Genomic DNA, 23578 nt, shown 5'->3' on the forward strand with positions numbered 1-23578 from the left:
ATCTGCATGAAGAGCTCCGTCGCCTCACGTTCAGTCCCATCTCCAACATCAATTTTCCTATACAGTGTTGTTAGTTTAGCGGGACCCTTACTTTGATACCTATCTTCATACGCGTTCAGGGTGTAGTAGCTGAATCGCAAGATGAAATGCCGTCTGTGGCTGTCGGCATGTGAATTATATACGCTCATTATATAATCTTCGCTCTCCCTTCGTTCTACTAATGTCTTTGCTATTTTGTCGATCCCATCCCGCTCATCTTTGCTCAACCTATTTAGTCTGGCTGGTGATTGTTTGCTAGACTCGGGGTCGTCTGATGAGGTTGTTAATGTGGCTGGTGCAAAGGCCGTGAGGGCTGGTGCACTAGCACTGAGATCGCTTTCGCTCGCACTCGGAGCGTGAAAGCTTTGTCGGCAGGGGGCATATGGAGGGGGCATGTAGATGATTGGGGGACCTAGCAGTAACTCATCGTTCGCCCGTTGTTTGGAGGGCAATTCAGGGTAGAGCGCAGAGGGGGTCCTAACAGGACATTGGCCTGTCGACCCTGATTCTTGGTTTCGCATAGTATCTTTTCTTTCTTTTATTTCTTCTTCTAGTTGCTTTGCGGCTAGGTGGGCTGCCTTTCGTAATTCTTTCCCTAGTTTTGCTTCTTCTCTTTTCTTTCGTTGTTCCGTTTCTTTGCGCCACATGCCGATACTGTCGAGCATAGTGGGCGTGGTCTTATTCTTCTGGAGCGCTATTTCTAATGTTTTTATTTTATTTTCGTCAAAGGAACCTATCAGTGGCCACTGACTTTCAGGGTTCTTTTTCGTATATTTATGCCATAGTTTAGTGTAAGCTATAGCGACTAGTCCATACTTAGTGAACATGTCCTTATTAGGGGTGCCCTCCAGTGGAGCTGGATGGTTCATCTCTAATAAGCGGTCCGGGCTAAACAGGCTACCAACCAGTGGGGAGAAGACAGGCATGACGGATTACAACGGGGACAAAAGTCTGCACTACCTATCTTATCACGGCGGACAAAGACTAGACAGAATATTTCTATTCTACGTTGTTTGGAGGCCGTGAATACCTCAAAAGAACCAATACCGAATAATCGGTCAATCAAACAATCCAGTGGGGAGAATAAGTGGGCACGAAAAGTTATCGTTACCCACTCTTTCTCTACCTGCAAAGAGAGACCTTGTTCTTCCCTGTTTGCAGACAAAGAATCTCCAGACAATAATCCACGAACGATAGTTCGGGAAACAGTGGGGGAGGAAGATAGGCACGACGGATTACAACGGGGACAAAAGTCTGCGTTACCTATCCTTCACTGCTTGCAAAGAGAGAGCCTGTTTGTTTTTCCCCGTTTGCAGACAGTGAATCTCCAGAGGGTTTCAACAAAGCGTAATACTAGTATTATCCAAACAAAACAATATTTTTTCCAATTTGTCGTGTTTTACACGACCTTACCCGGACCGCATGGACGGTTTCCTGTCCTCTGGATCCAGCGCCCAATCGTCCTCTCTCCTTCGTGATGCCCGTGGCACTCCTGATGGTTCCCAGTCAGGACCGTAGATCACTCGAGAGAGGTCTGTTCAGAACTAGTGAAGGTCGGATGATCGGCTGTCAGACGAGGGTCTATCGGACACGAGCTCTTCCCGATCGTTGCAGTCGTTCACTCTGTCATCGGGACCTCTCCCACTGGATCCACGTGTCGCTGATGGGCCCCACGCTTTGGGACGCCAATTGTAGAAAAAAGGTAGGGCTAGGACCTTTCTCAAGATTTGCCCGGCGCTAACCGCCCTTGTACCATTCAAATTTACCAAGCAATGAGGCAGGCGCCGGAGACCAGAAGGCAGGAAACAGAAGTTTTATTCCAACGGAGCAGAACACATCAGATCAGACAACAAGGTATCATCTCGAGGTGCTCTAACAGCCTCTCGGAGGCCTGGCCTCTTATACACTGGTTTATGGCATGTGACCTTTCTTTATTATAATCAGAACATTGTGAAGCCCGGAAAAAGACATCCCCGCAATCCTCGTGTCAATCCCACCCCCATATACCTTCACAATAGAGGCCCTCAACCTACTGATAAGAGGAGGGGGGTCATCACGCAGCTGAGTGTTCTGCCGAGTCTTAGGATGTGTGCGCCTGATCATATCACAGGGGGTGGGGAGGCCTTGGATCAATAGAGGGTCCTTTGAAGGAGAGCGACCTCATACAATAAGGGGCAGTAAATGATATCTCCCGGCTTAGGCGATGGCCTCGGACCTGTGTGGACAGCTGGACACGGGGTGAGGGGTCATCAAAGGAGTGGTATTCATGCCTCGTGGACAATCCAGTGCGGAGGGAAGGTTGATCAACAGAGGGGCATTCATCGGAGGAGAGGAGGTGTTGGTCAGGCGCTGGCGTGACTCCCAAGGACAGGGTCATGCAGAAGGGTTATGTTCATGAGGGGAGGGAGGGGGAGCCAGGGTGCGCGGAGGATGCTTGCTGGGTCAGAGGGGTGCGCTGGCGATCGATCGTGGACAGGGAGACCATGATGCCTAAAATGGTGATCGTGCACGTTGTACGTGGGTGACAAGTTGGCGCAGATAATGTTTAGCTCACAAACTAGAATTCCACACCGGGGGTCGAAACCTTCCAGGAGTCGATACCCTGGGAAATTTCACGTAAAATAAAAGAACAACAGAACACCAAATGACTCATTATTGGAAAACCTCCGGGGTTCGATACCTTTCAGGGGTCGATACCCTTCAGGGGTCACTACCTTCCGGGGGTCGAAACCTTCCAGGAGTCGCTACCCTGGGAAATTTCACGTAAAATAAAAGAACAAAAGAACACCAAATGACTCATTATTGGAAAACCATTTAAGAAGAATTGATCTCACTGTGTATTTTTATTACATGATTGTGACAAAGACATGTGATTTACAAACAGATACTAATGTCAATGATATCAGTCTGTGCATAGGACAAGTGTTACCCTCCAGAGGTCGCTACTCTCTGGGTCTCTACTCTCCAGTGGTCGATACCTTACAGGGGCCACTAGCCCCCCGCCCCAGCATGGTTACCCTCCAGGGGTTATTACACTCCAGGTCTCTACCCTCCAGGGGTCCCTACCATCCAGGGGTCTCTAACCTCCAGGGTGCATTACCCTCCAGGGGTCCCTACCATCCAGGCATCACAACCAACCAGGGGTCACTACCCCTCCTGGCATGGTTACAATCAAAGGCTTGCTAGCCTCCATGGATCACTCCCCTCTAGGGGCTGCTATGCTCCAGGGGTCACTACCCTCCAGGGGTCGCTACCCTCCAGGGATCACTACCCTCCAGAGGTCACTACCCTCCAGGGATCACTACCAAACAGGGGTCTACTCTCCAGGAATCACTACCCTCCCAGGGGCACTGCCCTCCAGGGGTCGCTACTCTCCAGGGGCAACTAAGCTCCGGGGGTCGCTACTCCCCAGGATTCACTACCCTCCCAGGGGCACTAAACCCCAGGGGTCGTAACCCTCCAGGGTTCGCTACCATCCAGGGGTCTACTCTCCAGGGATCACTACCCTCCCAGGGGCACTGCCCTCCGGGGGTTGCTAGGCTCCAGGGGTCACTAGCCTCCAGGTCTCAACCTCCAGGGGTCCCTACCATCCAGGGGTCAACACCCCCCAGGCATGGTTACCATCCAGGGGTCTCTACCCTTTGGGGGTCACTACCATCCAGAGGTCTCTACCCTACTGGGGTCACTACCATCCAGGGGTCCCTCCATCCAGGTGTCACTACCATCCAGGGGTCACTACCCCCACAGGCAGGGTTTCCCTCCAGGGCTTGCTACCCTCCAGGTCTCTACCCTCCAGTGGCCACTACACTCTAGGGGTGGCTAAGCTCCAGGGATCACTACCATCCAGGGGTCGCTACCCTCCAGGGATCACTACCGTCCAGAGGTCACTACCCTCCAGGGGTCTCTCCCATCCAGGGGTCTACTCTCCAGGGATCACTACCATCACAGTGGTACTACCCTCCAGGGGTCGCTACCCTCAAGGGGTCATTGCCCTCCAGGGTTCGCTACTCTCCAGGGATCACTACCCTCCCAAGGGCACTAAACCCCAGGGGTCGCAACCCTCCAGGGATCACTACCCTTCAGAGGACACTAACCATCAGGGGTCGCTACCATCCAGGGGTCTACTCTCCAGCAATTACTACCCTCCCAGGAGCACTACCCTCTGGGGGTCACTATGCTCCAGGGGTCACTACCCTCCGGGGGTCGATACCTTCCAGGGGTCTACACCCTTCAGGGGTCTCTACCCTCCGGGGAGCGATACCTTCCAGGAGTTGATACCCTTGAGGGTCACTTCCCTCTGGGGTTTTATACTTTTCAGGGGTCACTACCCTCCAGGGGTCGATACCCTCCAGGGGTCACTACCCTCCAGGGGTCGCTACCATCCAGGGGTCTACTCTCCAGGGATCACTACCCTCCCAGGGGCACTACCCTCCAGGTCTCTACCCTTCGGGGGTTGATACCTTCCAGGGGTCGATACCCTTCAGGGATCACTACCCACTGGGGGTCGATACCTTTCAGGGGTTGATACCCTTCAGGAGTCACTATCCTCCGGGGGTCAATACCTTCCAGGAGTCGATACCCTCCCAGGGGCACTAAAACCCAGGGGTCGCAACCCTCCAGGGCTCACTACCCTCTAGGGGCCGCTACGCTCTAGTGGTCACTACCATCCAGGCGTCGCTACCCTCCAGGGATCACAACCCTCCAGAGGTCACTACCCTCCAGGGGTCGCTACCATACAGGTTTCTACTCTCCAGTGATCACTACCCTCCCAGGGGCACTACCCTCCAAGGGTCACTACCCTCCAGGGGTCGCTACTCTCCAGGGATCACTACCCTTCCAGGGGCACTAAACCCCAGGGGTCGCAACCCTCTAGGGATCACTACCCTTCAGAGGTCACTACCCTCCAGGGGTCACTACCATCCAGGGGTGAACTCTCCAGGGATCACTACCCTCCAAGGGGCACTACCCTCCGGGGTTCCCAACCCCCCAGGGGTCACTATCCTCCAGGTCTCTACCCTCGGGGTCGATACCTTCCAGGGGTTGATACACTTTAATGGTCACTACCCTCCGGGTAACTACCCTCCGGGGGTTGATACCTTCCAGGAGTTGATACCCTGGGCAATGTCGCATGAAATAAAAGAATCACAGAACACCAAACGACTCATTATTGGAAAACCATTTAAGAAGAATTGATCTCACTGTGTATTTTTATTACTTGATTGTGACAAAGACATGTGATTTACAAAAAGACTAATATCAATGATATCAGCGTGTGCATAGGACAAGTTTTACCCTCCAGGGGTCACAACTCTCTGGGTCTCAACTCTCAGGGGTCGCTACCTGAGAGGGGTCACTAGCCTCCAGGCATGGTTACTCTCCATTGGTTGCTACACTACAGGTCTCTACCCTCCAGGGGTCCCTACCATCCAGCGTGTGCATAGGACAAGTGTTACCCTCCAGGGGTCACAACTCTCTGGGTCTCAACTCTCAGGGGTCGCTACCTTAGAGGGGTCACTAGCCTCCAGGCATGGTTACTCTCCATTGGTTGCTACACTACAGGTCTCTACCCTCCAGGGGTCCCTACCATCCAGGAGTCAACACCCCCCCAGGCATGGTTACTCTCCATTGGTTGCTACCCTACAGGTCTCTACCCTCCAGGGGTCCCTACCATCCAGGAGTCAACACCCCCTCAGGCATGGTTACCGTCCAGGGGTCGCTACCCTCCAAGGGTCACTACCATCCAGGAGTCAATACCATCCGGGGTTCATTACCCCCCAGGCAGGGTTTCCCTCCAGAGCTTGCTACCCTCCCGAGGTCACTACCCTCTATGGGCCGCTATGCTCCAGGGATCACTACCATCCAGGGGTCGCTACCCTCCAGGGGCGCTCCCATCCAGGGCTCTACTCTCCAGGGATCACTACCCTCCCAGGGCCACTACCCTCCAGGGGTCGCTACCCTCCAGGGGTCATTACCCTCCAGGGTTCGCTACTCTCCAGGGATCACTACCCTCCCAGGGGCACTAAACCCAAGGGGGTGCAACCCTCCAGGGATCACAACCATCCAGAGGTTACTACCCTGCAGGGGTCGCTATCATTCAGGGGTCTACTCTCTAGCGATTACTAGCCTCCCAGGGGCACTACTCGCTGGGGGTCACTATGCTCCAGGGGTCACTACCCTCCGAGGTCTATACCTTCCAGGGGTCGATACCCTTCAGGGGTCACTACCCTCCGGGGATTGATACCTTCCAGGGGTCATTACCCATGAGGGGTCACTACCCTCCGGGGTTTGATACCTTTAAGGGGTCACTACCCTCCAGTGGTCGCTAGCCTCCAGGGATCGTTACCCTCTAGAGGTCGCTACCCTCAATGGGTCACTAACCTCCTGTGGTCTGCTCTCCAGGGATCACTACCCTCCAAGGGGCACTACCCTCCAGGGTTCGCTACCTTCCAGGGGTTACTACGCTCCAGGGGTCATTAGCCTCCAGGGGCTGCTACACTCCATGGTTCACTTCCCTCTTTAGGTCACTACCCACCAGGGGTCGCTACTCTCCAAGGGTCTACTCTCCAGGGATCACTACCCTCCTAGGGGCACTAAATCCCAGGGATAGCAACTCTCCAGGGGTCTCCACCCTCTAGGGGCTGCTGCACTCCAAGGGTCACTACCACCCAGGGGTCGCTAACCTCCAGGGATCAGTACCCTCCAGTGGTCACTACCCTCCAGGGGTCACTCCCATCCAGGGGTCTACTCTCCAGGGATCACTATCCTCCCAGGGGCACTACCCTCCAGGGGTCGCTACCCTCCAGGGGTCATTACCCTCCAAGGTTCGCTACTCTCCAGGGATCACTACCCTCCCAGGGGCACTAAGCCCCAGGGGTCTCAACCCTCCAGGGATCACTACCCTCCAGAGGTCACTACCCTCCAGGAGTTGCTACCATCCAGGGGTCTACTCTCTAGCAATTACTAGCCTCCCAGAGGCACTACCCTCTGGGGGTTGCTATGCTCCAGGGGTCACTACCCTCTAGGGGTCGATACCTTCCAGGGGTCGTTGCCCTTGAGGGGCCACTCCCCTCCGGGGTTTGTTACCTTTCAGGGGTCACTACCCTCCAGGGGTCGCTACCCTCCAAGGGTCACTACCCTCCATGCGTCACTACCCTCCAGGGGTCTACAGTCCAGGGATCACTACCCTCCAAGGGGCACTACCCTCCAGGGGTCACTAGCCTCCATGGGGCTGCTACACTCCATGGGTCACTACCCTCTAGGGGTGACTACCCTCCAGGGGTCGCTACCCTCCAGGGGTCACTAGCCTCCAGGGGTTGATACCCTTCAGGGTTCACTACCCTCCGGGGGTCGATACCTTCCAGGAGTCAATACCCTTCAGCGGTCACTACCCTCCTGGGGTTGATACCTTTCAGGAGTCGATACCCTTTAGTGGTCACTACCCTCCAGGGGTCTCTACTCTCCAGGTGTCGCTACCTTACAGTGGTCACTACACTCCAGGGGTCCCTGCCATCTAGGGGTCACTAACCCCCCAGGCATAGTTACCATCCAGGGGTCGCTACCCTCCAGGGGTCACTAATCTCTGGAGTCACTACCCTCCAGGGGTCACTACTCTCTGTGGTTGCCACCCTCTAGGGGCCGCTACTAGGTGCGCAACGCCCACAGGGCTCGAAGGGCCTCAGACCCCACCCCCTGTCATGTGTGACACCCGGGCTGAGACATCTTCCCGGGCACACACACAGACAGTTTTTGCGCTGCTGTGGGCTGGCTGGTCTGCCGTCCCTCTTATCGCAGAGAGTACTCCACAGGTCTTCAAAGGACCATTTACTTGTTAACGAGGCTTTGTTGTGTTTTCACTTCTTCTTAGAGCCCCTGCATCTCTACTCTGCCTATTTCTGGAAGAATTACCCCCCCCCCCGAATTTCTTATTAGCCCCCCTCCCTCCCGAATTTAAGCTCTAGTTGCACCTCTAGGCCCTACCCTCCAGGGCTTGCTACGCTCCAGGGCTCTCTACCCTCCAGGGCACGCTACCCTCCAGGGCTCGCTACCCTCCAGGGGTTGCTACCCTCCAGGGGTTGCTACCCTCCAGGGCTCGCTACCCTCCTGGGCTCGGTACCCTCCAGGGCTCGCTACCCTCCAGGGGTTGCTTCCCTCCAGGGGTCGGTACCCTCCAAGGCTCACTACCCTCCAGGGGTTGCCTCCCTCCAGGGGTTGCTACCCTCCAGGGTTCGCTACCCTCCAGGGGTTGCTATCCTCCAGGGCTTGCTACCCTCCAGGGGTCGGTACCCTCCAGGGCTCGCTACCCTCCAGGGGTCGGTACCCTCCAGGGCTCGCTACCCTCCAGGGCTCGCTACCCTCCAGGGGTTGCTACCCTTCAGGGCTCGCCACTCTCCAGGGGTTGCCACCCTCCAGGCTTGCTACCCTCCAGTGGTTGCTACCCTCCAGGGCTCGCTACCCTCCAACGGTTGCTACACTCCAGGGCACGCTACCCTCCAAGGCTCGCTACCCTCCAAGGGTTGCAACCCTCCAGGGCTCGCTACCCTCCAAGGGTTGCGACCCTCCAGGGCTCGCTACCCTCAAGTGTTCGGTACCCTCCAAGGCTCGCTACCCTCCAAGGGTTGCAACCCTCCAGGACTCGTTACCCTCCAGGGTTCGATACCCTCCAGGGCACGCTACCCTCAAGGGGTTGCTACCCTCTAGGGCTCGCTACCCTCCAAGGCTCGCTACCCTCCAAGGGTTGCGACCCTCCAGGGCTCGCTACCCTCCAGAGCTCACTACCCTCCAAGGGTTGCAACCCTCCAGGACTCGTAACCCTCCAAGGTTCGGTACCCTCCAGGGCACGCTACCCTCAAGGGGTTGCTACCCTCCAGGGCTCGCTACCCTCCAAGGCTCGCTACCCTCCAAGGGTTGCGACCCTCCAGGGCCCGCTACCCTCCAGGGTTCGGTACCCTTCAGGGCTCGCTACCCTCCAAGGGTTGCAACCCTCCAGGACTCGTTACCCTCCAGGGTTCGGTACCCTCCAGGGCACGCTACCCTCAAGGTGTTGCTACCCTCCAGGGCTCGCTACCCTCCAGGGGTCGGTACTCTCAAGGGCTCACTACCCTCCAGAGGTTGCTACTCTCCAGTGGTCAATACCCTCCAGGGCTCGCTGCCCTACAGGGGTTGCCTCCCTCCAGGGGTTGCTACCCTCCAGGGCTCGCTACCCTCCAGGGCTAGCTAACCTCCAGGGCTCGCTACCCTTCACGGTTCGGTACCCTCCAGGGCTTGCTACCCTCCAGGGTTCGGTACCCTCCAGGGCTCGCTACCCTCCAGGGCTCGCTACCCTCCAGGGTTCGGTACCCTCCAGGGCTCGCTACCCTCCAAGGGTTGCAACCCTCCAGGACTCGTTACCCTCCAGGGTTCGGTACCCTCCAGGGCACGCTATCCTCAAGGGGTTGCTACCCTCCAGGGCTCGCTACCCTCCAAGGCTCGCTACCCTCCAAGGGTTGCGACCCTCCAGGGGTCACTACCATCCAGGGGTGAACTCTCCAGGGATCACTACCCTCCAAGGGGCACTACCCTCCGGGGGTCTCCCTATCCCCCAGGGGTCACTATCCTCCAGGTCTCTACCCTCGGGGTCGATACCTTCCAGGGGTTGATACACTTTAATGGTCACTACCCTCCGGGTAACTACCCTCCGGGGGTTGATACCTTCCAGGAGTTGATACCCTGGGCAATGTCGCATGAAATAAAGGAATCACAGAACACCAAAGGACTCATTATTGGAAAACCATTTAAGAAGAATTGATCTCACTGTGTATTTTTATTACATGATTGTGACAAAGACGTTTGATTTACAAAAAGACTAATATCAATGATATCAGCTTGTGCCTAGGACAAGTTTTACCCTCCAGGGGTCACAACTCTCTGGGTCTCAACTCTCAGGGGTCGCTACCTTAGAGGGGTCACTAGCCTCCAGGCATGGTTACTCTCCATTGGTTGCTACCCTACAGGTCTCTACCCTCCAGGGGTCCCTACCATCCAGGAGTCAACACCCCCCCAGGCATGGTTACTCTCCATTGGTTGCTACCCTACAGGTCTCTACCCTCCAGGGGTCCCTACCATCCAGGAGTCAACACCCCCTCAGGCATGGTTACCGTCCAGGGGTCGCTACCCTCCAAGGGTCACTACCATCCAGGAGTCAATACCATCAGGGGTTCATTACCCCCAGGCAGGGTTTCCCTCCAGAGCTTGCTACCCTCCCGAGGTCACTACCCTCTATGTGCCGCTATGCTCCAGGGATCACTACCATCCAGGGGTCGCTACCCTCCAGGGGCGCTCCCATCCAGGGCTCTACTCTCCAGGGATCACTACCCTCCCAGGGCCACTACCCTCCAGGGGTCGCTACCCTCCAGGGGTCATTACCCTCCAGGGTTCGCTACTCTCCAGGGATCACTACCCTCCCAGGGGCACTAAACCCAAGGGGTGCAACCCTCCAGGGATCACAACCATCCAGAGGTTACTACCCTCCAGGGGTCGCTACCATTCAGGGGTCTACTCTCTAGCGATTACTAGCCTCCCAGGGGCACTACTCTCTGGGGGTCACTATGCTCCAGGGGTCACTACCCTCCGGGGTCGATACCTTCCAGGGGTCGATACCCTTCAGGGGTCACTACCCTCCGAGGATTGATACCTTCCAGGGGTCATTACCCATGAGGGGTCACTACCCTCCGGGGTTTGATACCTTTAAGGGGTCACTACCCTCCAGTGGTCGCTAGCCTCCAGGGATCGTTACCCTCTAGAGGTCGCTACCCTCAATGGGTCACTAACCTCCTGTGGTCTACTCTCCAGGGATCACTACCCTCCAAGGGGCACTACCCTCCAGGGTTCGCTACCTTCCAGGGGTTACTACGCTCCAGGGGTCATTAGCCTCCAGGGGCTGCTACACTCCATGGTTCACTTCCCTCTTTAGGTCACTACCCACCAGGGGTCGCTACCCTCCAAGGGTCTACTCTCCAGGGATCACTACCCTCCTAGGGGCACTAAATCCCAGGGATAGCAACTCTCCAGGGGTCTCCACCCTCTAGGGGCTGCTGCACTCCAAGGGTCACTACCACCCAGGGGTCGCTAACCTCCAGGGATCAGTACCCTCCAGTGGTCACTACCCTCCAGGGGTCACTCCCATCCAGGGGTCTACTCTCCAGGGATCACTATCCTCCCAGGGGCACTACCCTCCAGGGGTCGCTACCCTCCAGGGGTCATTACCCTCCAAGGTTCGCTACTCTCCAGGGATCACTACCCTCCCAGGGGCACTAAGCCCCAGGGGTCTCAACCCTCCAGGGATCACTACCCTCCAGAGGTCACTACCCACCAGGAGTTGCTACCATCCAGGGGTCTACTCTCTAGCAATTACTAGCCTCCCAGAGGCACTACCCTCTGGGGGTTGCTATGCTCCAGGGGTCACTACCCTCTAGGGGTCGATACCTTCCAGGGGTCGTTGCCCTTGAGGGGCCACTCCCCTCAGGGGTTTGTTACCTTTCAGGGGTCTCTACCCTCCAGGGCTCGCTACCCTCCAAGGCTCGCTACCCTCCAAGGGTTGCGACCCTCCAGGGGTCACTACCATCCAGGGGTGAACTCTCCAGGGATCACTACCCTCCAAGGGGCACTATCCTCCGGGGGTCTCCCTATCCCCCAGGGGTCACTATCCTCCAGGTCTCTACCCTCGGGGTCGATACCTTCCAGGGGTTGATACACTTTAATGGTCACTACCCTCCGGGTAACTACCCTCCGGGGGTTGATACCTTCCAGGAGTTGATACCCTGGGCAATGTCGCATGAAATAAAAGAATCACAGAACACCAAAGGACTCATTATTGGAAAACCATTTAAGAAGAATTGATCTCACTGTGTATTTTTATTACATGATTGTGACAAAGACGTGTGATTTACAAAAAGACTAATATCAATGATATCAGCGTGTGCATAGGACAAGTTTTACCCTCCAGGGGTCACAACTCTCTGGGTCTCAACTCTCAGGGGTCGCTACCTTAGAGGGGTCACTAGCCTCCAGGCATGGTTACTCTCCATTGGTTGCTACACTACAGGTCTCTACCCTCCAGGGGTCCCTACCATCCAGGAGTCAACACCCCCCCAGGCATGGTTACTCTCCATTGGTTGCTACCCTACAGGTCTCTACCCTCCAGGGGTCCCTACCATCCAGGAGTCAACACCCCCTCAGGCATGGTTACCGTCCAGGGGTCGCTACCCTCCAAGGGTCACTACCATCCAGGAGTCAATACCATCAGGGGTTCATTACCCCCAGGCAGGGTTTCCCTCCAGAGCTTGCTACCCTCCCGAGGTCACTACCCTCTATGTGCCGCTATGCTCCAGGGATCACTACCATCCAGGGGTCGCTACCCTCCAGGGGCGCTCCCATCCAGGGCTCTACTCTCCAGGGATCACTACCCTCCCAGGGCCACTACCCTCCAGGGGTCGCTACCCTCCAGGGGTCATTACCCTCCAGGGTTCGCTACTCTCCAGGGATCACTACCCTCCCAGGGGCACTAAACCCAAGGGGTGCAACCCTCCAGGGATCACAACCATCCAGAGGTTACTACCCTCCAGGGGTCGCTACCATTCAGGGGTCTACTCTCTAGCGATTACTAGCCTCCCAGGGGCACTACTCTCTGGGGGTCACTATGCTCCAGGGGTCACTACCCTCCGGGGTCGATACCTTCCAGGGGTCGATACCCTTCAGGGGTCACTACCCTCCGAGGATTGATACCTTCCAGGGGTCATTACCCATGAGGGGTCACTACCCTCCGGGGTTTGATACCTTTAAGGGGTCACTACCCTCCAGTGGTCGCTAGCCTCCAGGGATCGTTACCCTCTAGAAGTCGCTACCCTCAATGGGTCACTAACCTCCTGTGGTCTACTCTCCAGGGATCACTACCCTCCAAGGGGCACTACCCTCCAGGGTTCGCTACCTTCCAGGGGTTACTACGCTCCAGGGGTCATTAGCCTCCAGGGGCTGCTACACTCCATGGTTCACTTCCCTCTTTAGGTCACTACCCACCAGGGGTCGCTACCCTCCAAGGGTCTACTCTCCAGGGATCACTACCCTCCTAGGGGCACTAAATCCCAGGGATAGCAACTCTCCAGGGGTCTCCACCCTCTAGGGGCTGCTGCACTCCAAGGGTCACTACCACCCAGGGGTCGCTAACCTCCAGGGATCAGTACCCTCCAGTGGTCACTACCCTCCAGGGGTCACTCCCATCCAGGGGTCTACTCTCCAGGGATCACTATCCTCCCAGGGTCACTACCCTCCAGGGGTCGCTACCCTCCAGGGGTCATTACCCTCCAAGGTTCGCTACTCTCCAGGGATCACTACCCTCCCAGGGGCACTAAGCCCCAGGGGTCTCAACCCTCCAGGGATCACTACCCTCCAGAGGTCACTACCCTCCAGGAGTTGCTACCATCCAGGGGTCTACTCTCTAGCAATTACTAGCCTCCCAGAGGCACTACCCTCTGGGGGTTGCTATGCTCCAGGGGTCACTACCCTCTAGGGGTCGATACCTTCCAGGGGTCGTTGCCCTTGAGGGGCCACTCCCCTCAGGGGTTTGTTACCTTTCAGGGGTCTCTACCCTCCAGGGGTCGCTACCCTCCAAGGGTCACTACCCTCTAGAGGTCGCTACCTTCCATGGGTCGCTACCCTCCATGGGTCACTACCCTCCAGGGGTCTACAGTCCAGGGATCACTACCCTCCAAGGGGCACTACCCTCCAGGGGTCACTAGCCTCCATGGGGCTGCTACACTCCATGGGTCACTACCCTCTAGAGGTGACTACCCTCCAGGGGTCGCTACCCTCCAGGGGTCACTAGCCTCCAGGGGTTGATACCCTTCAGGGTTCACTACCCTCCGGGGGTCGATACCTTCCAGGAGTCAATACCCTTCAGCGGTCACTATCCTCCTGGGGTTAATACCTTTCAGGAGTCGATACCCTTTAGTGGTCACTACCCTCCAGGGGTCTCTACTCTCCAGGTGTCGCTACCTTACAGTGGTCACTGCACTCCAGGGGTCCCTGCCATCTAGGGGTCACTAACCCCCCAGGCATAGTTACCATCCAGGGGTCGCTACCCTCCAGGGGTCACTAATCTCTGGAGTCACTACCCTCCAGGGGTCACTACTCTCTGTGGTTGCCACCCTCTAGGGGCCGCTACTAGGTGCGCAACGCCCACAGGGCTCAAAGGGCCTCAGCCCCCACCCCCTGTCATGTGTGACACCCGGGCTGAGACATCTTCCCGGGCACACACACAGACAGTTTTTGCGCTGCTGTGGGCTGGCTGGTCTGCCGTCCCTCTTATCGCAGAGAGTACTCCACAGGTCTTCAAAGGACCATTTACTTGTTAACGAGGCTTTGTTGTGTTTTCACTTCTTCTTAGAGCCCCTGCATCTCTACTCTGCCTATTTCTGGAAGAATTACCCCCCCCCTCCGAATTTCTTATTAGCCCCCCTCCCTCCCGAATTTAAGCTCTAGTTGCACCTCTAGGCCCTACCCTCCAGGGCTTGCTACGCTCCAGGGCTCGCTACCCTCCAGGGCACACTACCCTCCAGGGCTCGCTACCTACCCTCCAGGGGTTGCTACCCTCCAGGGGTTGCTTCCCTCCAGGGGTCGCTACCCTCCTGGGGTCGGTACCCTCCAGGGCTCGCTACCCTCCAGGGGTCGCTACCCTCCTGGGCTCGGTACCCTCCAGGGCTCGCTACCCTCCAGGGGTTGCTTCCCTCCAGGGGTCGGTACCCTCCAAGGCTCAATACCCTCCAGGGGTTGCCTCCCTCCAGGGGTTGCTACCCTCCAGGGCTCGCTACCTTCCAGGGGTTGCTACCCTCCAGGGGTTGCTTCCCTCCGGTGCTCGCTACCCTCCTGGGCTCGGTACCCTCCAGGGCTCGCTACCCTCCAGGGGTTGCTTCCCTCTAGGGGTCGCTACCCTCCAGGGGTCGGTACCCTCCAGGGCTCACTACCCTCCAGGGGTCGCTACCCTCCAGGGCACGCTACCCTCCAGGGCTCGCAACCCTCCAGGGGTTGCTACCCTCCAGGGGTTGCTACCCTCCAGGGCTCGCTAACCTCCTGGGCTCTGTACCCTCCAGGGCTCGCTACCCTCCAGGGGTTGCTTCCCTCCTGGGGTCGGTACCCTCCAAGGCTCACTACCCTCCAGGGGTTGCCTCCCTCCAGGGGCTGCTACCCTCCAGGGCTCGCTACCCTCCAGGGGTTACTTCCCTCCAAGGGTTGCTACCCTCCAGGGGTCGGTACCCTCCAGGGCTCGCTAACCTCCAGGGGTCGGTACCCTCCAGGGCTCGCTACCCTCCAGGGGTTGCTACCCTCCAGGGGTCAGTACTCTCCAGGGCTCGCTACCCTCCAGGGGTTGCTACCCTCCAGAGGTCAGTACTCTCCAGGGCTCGCTACCCTCCAGGGGTTGCTACCCTCCAGGGCTCGCCACTCTCCAGGGGTTGCTACCCTCCAGGCTTGCTACCCTCCAGGGGTTGCTAACCTCCAGGGCTCGCTACCTACCCTCCAGGGGTTGCTACCCTCCAGGGGTTGCTTCCCTCCGGGGCTCGCTACCCTCCTGGGCTCTGTACCCTCCAGGGCTCGCTACCCTCCAGGGGTTGCTTCCCTCCAGGGGTCGCTACCCTCCAGGGGTCGGTACCCTCCAGGGCTCGCTACCCTCCAGGGGTCGCTACCCTCCTGGGCTCGGTACCCTCCAGGGCTCGCTACCCTCCAGGGGTTGCTTCCCTCCAGGGGTCGGTACCCTCCAAGGCTCAATACCCTCCAGGGGTTGCCTCCCTCCAGGGGTTGCTACCCTCCAGGGCTCGCCACCTTCCAGGGGTTGCTACCCTCCAGGGGTTGCTTCCCTCCGGTGCTCGCTACCCTCCTGGGCTCGGTACCCTCCAGGGCTCGCTACCCTCCAGGGGTTGCTTCCCTCTAGGGGTCGCTACCCTCCAGGGGTCGGTACCCTCCAGGGCTCACTACCCTCCAGGGGTCGCTACCCTCCAGGGCACGCTACCCTCCAGGGCTCGCAACCCTCCAGGGGTTGCTACCCTCCAGGGGTTGCTACCCTCCAGGGCTCGCTAACCTCCTGGGCTCTGTACCCTCCAGGGCTCGCTACCCTCCAGGGGTTGCTTCCCTCCTGGGGTCGGTACCCTCCAAGGCTCACTACCCTCCAGGGGTTGCCTCCCTCCAGGGGTCGCTACCCTCCAGGGCTTGCTACCCTCCAGGGGTCGGTACCCTCCAGAGGTCAGTACTCTCCAGGGCTCGCTACCCTCCAGGGGTTGCTACCCTCCAGGGGTTGCTACCCTTCAGGGCTCGCCACTCTCCAGGGGTTGCTACCCTCCAGGGGTTGCTACCCTCCAGAGGTCAGTACTCTCCAGGGCTCGCTACCCTCCAGGGGTTGCTACCCTCCAGGGGTTGCTACCCTTCAGGGCTCGCCACTCTCCAGGGGTTGCTACCCTCCAGGCTTGCTACCCTCCAGGGGTTGCTAACCTCCAGGGCTCGCTACCCTCCAACAGTTGCTACACTCCAGGGCTCGCTACCCTCCAAGGCTCGCTACCCTCCAAGGGTTGCGACCCTCCAGGGCTCGCTACCCTCAAGTGTTCGGTACCCTCCAGGGCTCGCTACCCTCCAAGGGTTGCAACCCTCCAGGACTCGTTACCCTCCAGGGCTCGCTACCCTCCAAGGGTTGCGACCCTCCAGGGCTCGCTACCCTCAAGTGTTCGGTACCCTCCAGGGCTCGCTACCCTCCAAGGGTTGCAACCCTCCAGGACTCGTTACCCTCCAGGGTTCGGTACCCTCCAGGGCACGCTACCCTCAAGGGGTTGCTACCCTCTAGGGATCGCTACCCTCCAAGGCTCGCTACCCTCCAAGGGTTGCGACCCTCCAGGGCTCGCTACCCTCCAGGGTTCGGTACCCTCCAGGGCTCACTACCCTCCAAGGGTTGCAACCCTCCAGGACTCGTAACCCTCCAGGGTTCAGTACCCTCCAGGGCACGCTACCCTCAAGGGGTTGCTACCCTCCAGGGCTCGCTACCCTCCAAGGCTCGCTACCCTCCAAGGGTTGCGACCCTCCAGGGCTCGCTACCCTCCAGGGTTCGGTACCCTTCAGGGCTCGCTACCCTCCAGGGGTCGGTACCCTCCAGGGCTCGCTACCCTCCAGGGGTCGCTACCCTCCTGGGCTCGGTACCCTCCAGGGCTCGCTACCCTCCAGGGGTTGCTTCCCTCCAGGGGTCGGTACCCTCCAAGGCTCAATACCCTCCAGGGGTTGCCTCCCTCCAGGGGTTGCTACCCTCCAGGGCTCGCTACCTTCCAGGGGTTGCTACCCTCCAGGGGTTGCTTCCCTCCGGTGCTCGCTACCCTCCTGGGCTCGGTACCCTCCAGGGCTCGCTACCCTCCAGGGGTTGCTTCCCTCTAGGGGTCGCTACCCTCCAGGGGTCGGTACCCTCCAGGGCTCACTACCCTCCAGGGGTCGCTACCCTCCAGGGCACGCTACCCTCCAGGGCTCGCAACCCTCCAGGGGTTGCTACCCTCCAGGGGTTGCTACCCTCCAGGGCTCGCTAACCTCCTGGGCTCTGTACCCTCCAGGGCTCGCTACCCTCCAGGGGTTGCTTCCCTCCTGGGGTCGGTACCCTCCAAGGCTCACTACCCTCCAGGGGTTGCCTCCCTCCAGGGGTTGCTACCCTCCAGGGCTCGCTACCCTCCAGGGGTTACTTCCCTCCAAGGGTTGCTACCCTCCAGGGGTCGGTACCCTCCAGGGCTCGCTACCCTCCAGGGGTCGGTACCCTCCAGGGCTCGCTACCCTCCAGGGGTTGCTACCCTCCAGGGGTCAGTACTCTCCAGGGCTCGCTACCCTCCAGGGGTTGCTACCCTCCAGAGGTCAGTACTCTCCAGGGCTCGCTACCCTCCAGGGGTTGCTACCCTCCAGGGCTCGCCACTCTCCAGGGGTTGCTACTCTCCAGGCTTGCTACCCTCCAGGGGTTGCTAACCTCCAGGGCCCGCTACCTACCCTCCAGGGGTTGCTACCCTCCAGGGGTTGCTTCCCTCCGGGGCTCGCTACCCTCCTGGGCTCTGTACCCTCCAGGGCTCGCTACCCTCCAGGGGTTGCTTCCCTCCAGGGGTCGCTACCCTCCAGGGGTCGGTACCCTCCAGGGCTCGCTACCCTCCAGGGGTCGCTACCCTCCTGGGCTCGGTACCCTCCAGGGCTCGCTACGCTCCAGGGGTTGCTTCCCTCCAGGGGTCGGTACCCTCCAAGGCTCAATACCCTCCAGGGGTTGCCTCCCTCCAGGGGTTGCTACCCTCCAGGGCTCGCCACCTTCCAGGGGTTGCTACCCTCCAGGGGTTGCTTCCCTCCGGTGCTCGCTACCCTCCTGGGCTCGGTACCCTCCAGGGCTCGCTACCCTCCAGGGGTTGCTTCCCTCTAGGGGTCGCTACCCTCCAGGGGTCGGTACCCTCCAGGGCTCACTACCCTCCAGGGGTCGCTACCCTCCAGGGCACGCTACCCTCCAGGGCTCGCAACCCTCCAGGGGTTGCTACCCTCCATGGGTTGCTACCCTCCAGGGCTCGCTAACCTCCTGGGCTCTGTACCCTCCAGGGCTCGCTACCCTCCAGGGGTTGCTTCCCTCCTGGGGTCGGTACCCTCCAAGGCTCACTACCCTCCAGGGGTTGCCTCCCTCCAGGGGTCGCTACCCTCCAGGGCTTGCTACCCTCCAGGGGTCGGTACCCTCCAGAGGTCAGTACTCTCCAGGGCTCGCTACCCTCCAGGGGTTGCTACCCTCCAGGGGTTGCTACCCTTCAGGGCTCGCCACTCTCCAGGGGTTGCTACCCTCCAGGGGTTGCTACCCTCCAGAGGTCAGTACTCTCCAGGGCTCGCTACCCTCCAGGGGTTGCTACCCTCCAGGGGTTGCTACCCTTCAGGGCTCGCCACTCTCCAGGGGTTGCTACCCTCCAGGCTTGCTACCCTCCAGGGGTTGCTAACCTCCAGGGCTCGCTACCCTCCAACAGTTGCTACACTCCAGGGCTCGCTACCCTCCAAGGCTCGCTACCCTCCAAGGGTTGCAACCCTCCAGGGCTCGCTACCCTCAAGTGTTCGGTACCCTCCAGGGCTCGCTACCCTCCAAGGGTTGCAACCCTCCAGGACTCGTTACCCTCCAGGGCTCGCTACCCTCCAAGGGTTGCGACCCTCCAGGGCTCGCTACCCTCAAGTGTTCGGTACCCTCCAGGGCTCGCTACCCTCCAAGGGTTGCAACCCTCCAGGACTCGTTACCCTCCAGGGTTCGGTACCCTCCAGGGCACGCTACCCTCAAGGGGTTGCTACCCTCTAGGGCTCGCTACCCTCCAAGGCTCGCTACCCTCCAAGGGTTGCGACCCTCCAGGGCTCGCTACCCTCCAGGGTTTGGTACCCTCCAGGGCTCACTACCCTCCAAGGGTTGCAACCCTCCAGGACTCGTAACCCTCCAGGGTTCGGTACCCTCCAGGGCACGCTACCCTCAAGGGGTTGCTACCCTCCAGGGCTCGCTACCCTCCAAGGCTCGCTACCCTCCAAGGGTTGTGACCCTCCAGGGCTCGCTACCCTCCAGGGTTCGGTACCCTTCAGGGCTCGCTACCCTCCAAGGGTTGCAATACTCCAGGACTCGTTACCCTCCAGGGTTCGGTACCCTCCAGGGCACGCTACCCTCAAGGGGTGTGTACCCTCCAGGGCTCGCTACCCTCCAGGGGTCGGTACTCTCAAGGGCTCACTACCCTCCAGAGGTTGCTACTCTCCAGGGGTCAATACCCTCCAGGGCTCGCTACCCTACAGGGGTTGCCTCCCTCCAGGGGTTGCTACCCTCCAGGGCTCACTACCCTCCAGGGCTAGCTAACCTCCAGGGCTCGCTACCCTTCAGGGTTCGGTACCCTCCAGGGCTTGCTACCCTCCAGGGCTCGCTATCCTCCAGGGCTCGGTACCCTCCAGGGCTCGCTACCCTCCAGGGCTCGCTACCCTCCAGGGTTCGGTACCCTCCAGGGCTCGCTACCCTCCAAGGGTTGCAACCCTCCAGGACTCGTTACCCTCCAGGGTTCGGTACCCTCCAGGGCACGCTATCCTCAAGGGGTTGCTACCCTCCAGGGCCCGCTACCCTCCAAGGCTCGCTACCCTCCAAGGGTTGCAACTCTCCAGGGCTCGCTACCCTCCAGGGTTCGGTACCCTCCAGGGCTCGCTACCCTCCAAGGGTTGCAACCCTCCAGGACTCGTTACCCTCTAGGGTTCGGTACCCTCAAGGACTCGCTACCCTGCAGGGCTCGCTACCCTCCAGGGTTCGGTACCCTCCAGGGCTCGCTACCCTCAAGGGGTTGCTACCCTCCTGGGCTCGCTACCCTCCAAGGCTCGCTACCCTCCAAGGGTTGCGACCCTCCAGGGCTCGCTACCCTCCAGGGTTCGGTACCCTCCAGGGCTCGCTATCCTCCAAGGGTTGCCACCCTCCAGGACTCATTACCCTCCAGGGTTCGGTACCCTCCAGGGCTCGCTACCCTCCAGGGTTTGGTACCCTCCAGGGCTCGCTACCCTCCAGGGCTCGCTACCCTCCAGTGCTCGCTACCCTCCAGGGCTCGCTACCCTCCAGGGCTCGCTACCCTCCAGGGTTCGGTACCCTTCAGGACTCGCTACCCTCCAAGGGTTGCAACCCTCCAGGACTCGTTACCCTCCAGGGTTCGGTACCCTCCAGGGCTCGCTACCCTCCAGGTCTCGCTACCCTCCAGGGTTCGGTTCCCTCCAGGGCTCGCTACCCTCCAGGGCTCGCTACCCTCCAGGGCTCGCTACCCTCCAGGGTTCGGATACCCTCCAGGGCTCGCTACCCTCCAAGGGTTGCAACCCTCCAGGACTCGTTACCCTCCAGGGTTCGGTACCCTCCAGGGCACGCTACCCTCAAGGGGTTGCTACCCTCCAGGGCTCACTACCCTCCAAGGTTCGCTACCCTCCAAGGATTGCAACCCTCCAGGGCTCGCTACCCTCCAGGGTTCGGTACCCTCCAGGGCTCGCTACCCTCCAAGGGTTGCAACCCTCCAGGACTCGTTACCCTCCAGGGTTCGGTACCCTCCAGGGCTCGCTACCCTCCAGGGCTCGCTACCCTCCAGAGTTCGGTACCCTCCAGGGCTCGCTACCCTCCAGGGCTCGCTACCCTCCAGGGTTCGGTACCCTCCAGGGCTCGCTACCCTCCAGGGTTCGGTACCCTCCAGGGCTCGCTACCCTCCAAGGGTTGCAACCCTCCAGGACTTGTTACCCTCCAGGGCTCGCTACCCTCCAGGGCTCGCTACCCTCCAGAGTTCGGTACCCTCCAGGGCTCGCTACCCTCCAGGGCTCGCTACCCTCCAGGACTCGTTACCCTCCATGGCTCGCTACCCTCCAGGGCTCGCTACCCTCCAGGGCTCGCTACCCTCAAGGGTTCGGTACCTTCCAGGGCTCGCTACCCTCCAGGAGTCACTACCCTCCAGGGTTCGCTACCCTCCAGGGCTACCCTCCAGGGCTCGCTACCCTCCAGGGGTCACTACCCTCCAGGGCTCGCTACCCTCCAGGGGTTGCAACCCTCCAGGACTTGTTACCCTCCAAGGGTTGCAACCCTCCAGGACTCGTTACCCTCCAGGGTTCGGTACCCTCCAGGGCACGCTACCCTCAAGGGGTTCCTACCCTCCAGGGCTCGCTACCCTCCAAGGTTCGCTACCCTCCAAGGATTGCAACCCTCCAGGGCTCGCTACCCTCCAGGGTTCGGTACTCTCCAGGGCTCGCTACCCTCCAAGGGTTGCAACCCTCCAGGACTCGTTACCCTCCAGGGCTCGCTACCCTCCAGGGCTCACTACCCTCCAGGGCTCGCTACCCTCCAGAGTTCGGTACCCTCCAGGGCTCGCTACCCTCCTGGGCTCGCTACCCTCCAGGGTTCGGTACCCTCCAGGGCTCGCTACCCTCCAGGGTTCGGTACCCTCCAGGGCTCGCTACCCTCCAAGGGTTGCAACCCTCCAGGACTTGTTACCCTCCAGGGCTCGCTACCCTCCAGGGCTCGCTACCCTCCAGAGTTCGGTACCCTCCAGGGCTCGCTACCCTTAAGGGCTCGCTACCCTCCAGGACTCGTTACCCTCCACGGCTCGCTACCCTCCACGGCTCGCTACCCTCCAGGGCTCGCTACCCTCAAGGGTTCGGTACCTTCCAGGGCTCGCTACCCTCCAGGAGTCACTACCCTCCAGGGTTCGCTACCCTCCAGGGCTACCCTCCAGGGCTCGCTACCCTCCAGGGGTCACTACCCTCCAGGGCTCGCTACCCTCCAGGGGTTGCTACCCTCCAGAGGACGGTACCCTCTCATGGGGTCACTCGATCCATGCCCTAAAGCACACATTACACTGGATGCTCTCGTAAAAGACGCCTCGTGTGACCCCTCGAGACCTCGCACAGTCATCGGAATGCGATGGAAAGGACAGGAAATTGGGACAGCACTGAGCAGCTGTTTTTTAAGGACTTAAGTTACACAAACTGTCCATCTGCGGTGCAGGGAGATAACGGGGTTTGCTGAGAATCACACAGTGAACTGTAGGCGCTGGGATCTGAAGCCAGATGTGCAGCCAAGGTTGGGAGGGTGGCCCCCCTCGATGCATTCACCTGGTAACCCGGGCACTGTCCAGAGACGCCAGATTCGGGTGGAATGGACGCCCCAGGGCAGGGAGTCCTGGCCAACGGGTGAGCACATGGAGTTTGCAAGCGAGCAGGGGTCATTGGGTTTAAAATCCCTCAATCCCCGTGTCTTCTACATCAACCTTGTCGCGCCCATCGGCGGCACTAACCTCACATCTTTACAAATTAAAAACCAAACAGCCCACATCAAAAGCATAAAAGGTGCACCCGAGCCCCTAAAAGGCGCCCCTGACCCCTGACCTCACCTGGGCGCACCTGCTCCGCTGCCGTCGGTCCGGTCACGGTGCCCTGGGCCGTGAAGCTGTACTGCACAGGGCGCTGCAGGGGGCATTTATATGGCAGGGCCAGCATGGGCGGTGAGCACTGCCTGCTGGCACGCTGCCCGGGCACGCCTCTGAGCACAAGGCTTCGCAGCAGCAAACACAGCAGTCGGCAGCGCCTGGAAACGCCCCAGCGCTTTCCTGTGGAAATTGTCACCGTCAGTCGTGTAGCACTTCATGTTAGGTCTTGCGTTAGCCAAGGCCTTTCAGTCTTTTCTAACATGCGATATCTAATGGGCTTACTACAGGTGCCCGGCCGCCTGCTCTCTCATGCGTTTGTTTCTAGTTCACACTTGTCTTCTGCTCACGTAACAACGGGCATGGGTCAGTAGATCCCCTTCAGTGTGAGGGACGCCCTCTGCACTTTCACAAGTAGAGTGACCCCCTGGGAAGAAGGCGACAGCCGGGACAGCAAAAAAACATCAGGCACAGGGTCGAAACTCATTGCATCCAGATATGTGATACAACAAGTCAGGACTACTGACTTCTGTTAGACGGACCGGGAGGGTCGGCCGAGATTACGGGGAGAGGTCTCCAGGGAGAGCCGTCTC

At 59.5% G+C, this 23578-nt stretch overlaps 1 protein-coding gene across 2 annotated transcripts in view; it reads right to left on the minus strand.

Annotated features, from left to right (window-relative positions):
* Positions 1–23012, minus strand: part of LOC147689454 (trimethyllysine dioxygenase, mitochondrial-like) — a 273486-nt gene extending 250474 nt beyond the window's left edge. For both annotated transcript variants that reach the window (XM_086942231.1, XM_086942233.1), the window contains exon 1: positions 22953–23012. The gene's annotated coding sequence lies outside the window, so the exon portion shown is untranslated. The remainder of the gene's footprint in view (positions 1–22952) is intronic.
* Positions 23013–23578: the final 566 nt, after the last annotated feature.

This window comes from Lissotriton vulgaris, chromosome 10, assembly GCF_964263255.1.
Source record: "Lissotriton vulgaris chromosome 10, aLisVul1.2, whole genome shotgun sequence".
NCBI lineage: Eukaryota > Metazoa > Chordata > Amphibia > Caudata > Salamandridae > Lissotriton > Lissotriton vulgaris.